Source organism: Salvelinus sp. IW2-2015, linkage group LG5, assembly GCF_002910315.2.
Source record: "Salvelinus sp. IW2-2015 linkage group LG5, ASM291031v2, whole genome shotgun sequence".
NCBI lineage: Eukaryota > Metazoa > Chordata > Actinopteri > Salmoniformes > Salmonidae > Salvelinus > Salvelinus sp. IW2-2015.
In genome coordinates this window covers 3,865,317-3,871,345 of record NC_036844.1, presented here as the reverse complement: position 1 = coordinate 3,871,345, position 6,029 = coordinate 3,865,317, and positions in this window count along the sequence as shown.

Genomic DNA, 6,029 nt, shown 5'->3' with positions numbered 1-6,029 from the left:
GGGGGGGGGCGGGTCTGTGCATATTTGTAAACAACAGCTGGTGCACGAAATCTAAGGAAGTCTTCTATATTTGCTCGCCTGAAGAGAGATATTGTGATAGATTGCAGCCACACTAGAGAGTTTTCAGCTATACTTTTCGTGGCTGTTATTTACCACCACAGACAGATGCTGGCTCTAAGACTGCACTCCGTCAGCTGTATAAGGAAATAAGCAAAACAGGAAACCACTCACCCAGAGGCGGCGCTCCTAGTGGCAGAGACTTTTAATGCAGAGAAAACTTAAATCAGTTCTACCAAATTTCTATCAACATTTAAATGTGCAACCAGAGAGGAAAAAAATCGAGATCACCTGTACTTCACACAACAGAGACGCGTACAAAGCTCTCCCTCATCTCCATTTGGTAAATTCGACCACAACTCTATCTCCTGATTCCTGCTTACAAGCAAAAATTAAAGCAGGAAGCACCAGTGACTTGGCTAAAAAAAGTGGTCAGATGAAGCGGATCGTCTGCTATCACAGACTGGAACATGTTCCGGGATCTTCCGATGACATTGAGGAGTACACCACATCAGTCACTGGTATATCAATAAGTGCATTGACGGACGTCGTCCCCACAGGACTTACGTACATACCCACAAGCAAACCATGGATTACAAGCAACATTCGCACTGACGCTAACAGGTAACTGCGCCTCTTTCATGCGGACTGGACTAACCTGGAAGCTTATAAGAACACTCTGCACTATGCCACTGCAACAACCATCAAAACTGGCGGGGGGGCGTCAATACAGGGCTAAGATTGAATCATACTACACCGGCTCCGACGCTGTTCCTTATGTGGGCCAGGGCTTGCAAACTAAATTACAGACTACAAAGGAAGCACAGCCGCGAGCTGCCCAGTGACACGAGCCTACCAGACGACCTAAATCACTTCTATGCTGCTTGGGGCAAGCAACACTGAGGCATGCATGAGAGAATCAGCTGTTCCGGGACAACTGTGTGATCACGCTCTCCGTACCCGAGGCGGGGTGTGAGTTAAGACCTTTAAACAGGTCAAACATAGCACACAGGCTGCGTGCAGACGATTACCAGGACGTGTGCTCCGCGGCATGTGGCTGGACCAACTGGCAGTTGTTTTCACTGACATTTTTTCAACATGTCCCTGATTGAGTCTGTAAATACCAACTGTTTCAAGCAGACAACCATTAGTTCCCTGGTGGTCCAGAACACAAAGGCAACCTGCCAAAATGCACTACAGACCGCTAGCACTCACGTCCATAGCCATGAAGTGCTGTGAAAGGCTGGTAATGGCTCACAATCAAACACCATTTAGCCCAGAAAACCCTAGACCCACTTCCAATTTGCATTTACCGCCCAAAACAGTATCCACAGATGATGCAAATCTCTATTGGCATTCCACACTGCCCTTTCCCACCTGGACAAAAGAAAAACTTATGCTGAGAATGCTATTCAGTGACTACAGCTCAGCGTTCAACACCATAGTACCCTGCAAAGCTCATCATTAAGTTAGGATTCCTGGGACTAAACACCTCCCTCTTGCAACTGGATCCTGGATTTCTTGACGGGCCGCCCCAGGTGGTTGAGGGGAGGTAGCAACACCATATGCCACGCTGATCCTCGAATACTGTAGCTTTCCAGGGGTGCGCTTGCCCAGTCCCCTCCTGTAACTCCCTGTTTCTCCCACGACTGCCATTGGCCAGCACGACTCCAACACCATCATTAAGTTTGCAGACGACACAAGAGTGGTAGGCCTAATCACCAACAAACGACGAGACAGCCTACAGCGAGGAGGTCAGAAGACCTGGCCAGTGGTGCCAAATAACAACCTATCCCTTCAAACGGTAACCAAAACTAAGGAGATGATTGTCCGACTTAAGGAAAAGGAGGACAGAGACGCACCATTCTCATCGACGGGCTGTAGTGGAGCAGATGAGGAGCTTCAAGTTCCTGGTTTTCCACACAACAACAAACTAGAATGTTTCCAAACCACACCAAGACAGTCGTGAAGAGGGCACGAACAAAGCCTATTCCCCCTCAGAAACTAAAAAGATTTGCATGGCTTCCTGGAGATCCTCAAAAAAGTTCTACAGCTGGCAACGCGAAGAGCATCCTGACTGCGTTGCATTCACTGCCTGTAGGCAATTGCTCGGCCTCTGACCGCAAGGCCCACTACATTAGGGTTAGTGCGTACGGGCCCAGTACATCACTGGGGCTAAGCTGCCTGCCATCTAGGACCTTACACCAGGCGATGTCAGAGGAAAGGCCCTAAAAATTTCAAGACTCCCAGGCCACCCCAGTCATAAACTGTTTCTCTCTACTTACCGCATTCGCAAGTGTTAGCGGGAGTGCAAGTCTAGGACAAAAAAGTATTCTCAACAAATTTTACCCCAAGCCATAAGACTCCTGAACAGGTAACCAAATGGCTACCCAGGACTATTGTAGTGTGTGCCCTCCCAACCCTTATTTTATGCTGCTGCTACTCCTGTTTATCATATATGCACATTTACTTTAATATACATTCATGTACATATTACCTCAATTTGGCCCGACCAACCAGTTGCTCCCAAACATTGGCTAACCGGGCTATCTGCATTGTGTCCCACCACCCACCAACCTGCCCAACCCCCTCTTACGCTACTGCTACTTTCTGTTCATCAGTATTATGCATAGTCACTTTAACCATATCAACATGTACATACCACCTCCAAATTCAGCCTGACTAACCGGGGTCTGTATGTAGCCTCGCTACTATTATAGCTTCGCTTACTGTTTTCACAGTCTTTTTACTTTGTTTTTTTTCTTACTTACCTTTTTGCATACTTGGTTAGAGCCTGCTATCAGCAGTTTCACTGTAAGCGTCTACACCTGTTGTATTCGGCGCATGTGACAAATAAAGCTTTGATTGGAATCAGGGCGCCCTCTTCTCCGAAAAGGTTAATGAACCCACGTCCCCACACGGTGACATGCAAATTAGCGATATAAAACCGATCGCACAAAATGTCACCATTCTGGAATTTATAATATTATTTTTTGTGCGGGGCGCCCCATTGCCGCCCCCTGGCAAGATACCGCCCATGGGTGGCTCCCATGTATGCCTATGTCTAAATCCGCCACTCCCAACAAGTATATATGTTTCAGTAAGATTGGAATTTTTTGCATTAAACAGCAATGATTATTAACATACTCCATGGCATGGAACGTAAGCCGCGAGAAAATAAAGGTTGTGCTGGCAGCTGCAGAGAGGTATTTGGGTGTGCGAGACTTGACATTAGAAGAAGCGTTTACAGTGTGTTTAGCAGTGATGTCCATCCTTTCAGGCTGTTGCCTGAAGTAGGACTATAATACAGTTAAATTGTGAGTTAGACCGGTATTTATTATTATTATATTATAAAAAAATGTTGAGTGTAGTTTTAAATGGTAGGGTATTTGTTGTATTTATATTATTATTTTTTACAACCTAAGGGAGTTATACTCCAGTCTAGTAGATGGCGGTAATGCAACATTATTGGATGCCAACTCCGTTAAACCTCAACGATTGAAGAAGACGTCGGATCAGAGCGATCTCTCTCTGGATTGCAGGCCACACTAGAGAGTTTTCAGCTATACTTTTCGTGGCTGTTTATTTACCACCACAGACAGATGCTGGCTCTAAGACTGCACTCCGTCAGCTGTATAAGGAAATAAGCAAACAGGAAACCACTCACCCAGAAGCGGCGCTCCTAGTGGCCAGAGACTTTAATGCAGAGAAACTTAAATCAGTTCTACCAAATTTCTATCAACATGTTAAATGTGCAACCAGAGGAGGAAAAAAATCMAGATCACCTGTACTTCACACACAGAGATGCGTACAAAGCTCTCCCTCATCCTCCATTTGGTAAATTCGACCACAACTCTATCCTCCTGATTCCTGCTTACAAGCAAAAATTAAAGCAGGAAGCACCAGTGACTTGGGCTATAAAAAAGTGGTCAGATGAAGCGGATCAGTCTGCTATCACAGACTGGAACATGTTCCGGGATTCTTCCGATGACATTGAGGAGTACACCACATCAGTCACTGGCTATATCAATAAGTGCATTGAGGACGTCGTCCCCACAGTGACTGTACGTACATACCCCAAGCAGAAGCCATGGATTACAAGCAACATTCGCACTGAGCTAAAGGGTAGAGCTGCCGCTTTCAYGAGCGGGACTCTAACCTGGAAGCTTATAAGAAATCRGCTATGCACTGCAACGAACCATCAAACTGGCGGGGCGTCAATACAGGGCTAAGATTGAATCATACTACACCGGCTCCGACGCTTGTCTTATGTGGCAGGGCTTGCAAACTATTACAGACTACAAAGGGAAGCACAGCCGCGAGCTGCCCAGTGACACGAGCCTACCAGACGAGCTAAATCACTTCTATGCTTGCTTCGGGGCAAGCAACACTGAGGCATGCATGAGAGAATCAGCTGTTCCGGACAACTGTGTGATTCAAGCTTCTCCGTAGCGATTGGTAAACCTTTAAACAGGTTACATACACAAGCTGCGTGCCAGAGCATTCCAGGACGTGTGCTCGGCATGTGTTGACCAACTGGCAAGTGTTTTCACTGACATTTATAACATGTCCCTATTTGAGTCTGTAATACAAGATGTTTACAGAGACTACATCTAAGTCCCTATGTCCAAGAACACAAAAGGAACATGCCTTAATGACTACAACACGTAGCATCTTCTATTGCAATGAATGCTTGAAAGCTGCTAATGTCCAACACATTAAGCCAAGTGAAACCCTAGACGCCACTCCTAATTTTGCATTAGCGCCAAAACATACCTACAGATGATGCAATCTCTATTGCATTCACACATGCCCTTTCCACCTGGACAAAAGGAACTTATGTGAGAATGCTATTTCATTGACTACAGCTCACGTTAACACCATAGTACCCTCAAAGTCTCATTAAGCTTAGGATCGGGACTGCTAAAACCTCCCTCATGCAACTGATCTGGATTTCTGAGGCCGCCCCAGGTGTGAGGTATGTAGCACAACATATAATGCCTGCTGATCCTAATACTGTAGCTTTCCAGGGGTGCGTGCCCAGTCCCCTTGTACTCCCTGTCTTCCCAGACTGCGTGCCAGGCACACTCAAACCTCATTTAAGTTTGCAGACGACAAGGTGGTAGCCTAATCACACAACGACGAGACAGCCCTACAGGAGGAGGTCAGAGACCTGGCCGAGTGGTCCAGGATAAACAACCTATCCCTCAACGTACCAAATAAGGAGTGATTGTGACTACAGGAAAAGGAGGACAGAGCACAGGCACATTCTCATCGACGTGCTGTATGGAAGCAGATTGAGAGCTTCAAGTTCCTTGGTCACTCAACAACAACTAGAATGTTCAAACACACCAAGACAGTTGTGAAGAGGGCCGACAAGCATTCCCCTCAGGAACTAAAAAGATTTGCATGGTTCGATATCCTCAAAAGTTCTTACAGCTCGCAACTCGAGCATCCTGACTGGTTGCATCACTGCCTGGTATGGCAATTGCTCGGCCTCTGACCGCAAGGCACTACATAGGGTAGTGCGTACGGCCCAGTACATCACTGGGGCTAAGCTGCCTGCCATCTAGGACCTCTACACCAGGCGATGTCAGAGGAAGGCCCTAAAAATTGTCAAAGACCCCAGCCACCCCAGTCATAAACTGTTCTCTCTACTACCGCATGGCAAGTGTTACGGGAGTGCCAAGTCTAGGACAAAAAGMKTTCTCAACAGTTTTTACCCCCAAGCCATAAGACTCCTGAACAGGTAARCAAATGGCTACCCAGACTATTTGTATTGTGTGCCCTCCCAACCCTTATTTTATGCTGCTGCTACTCTCTGTTTATCATATATGCACATTTACTTTAACTATACATTCATGTACATATTACCTCAATTGGCCCGACCAACCAGTGCTCCCAAACATTGGCTAACCGGGCTATCTGCATTGTGTCCCACCACCCACCACCTGCCAACCCCTCTTTACGCT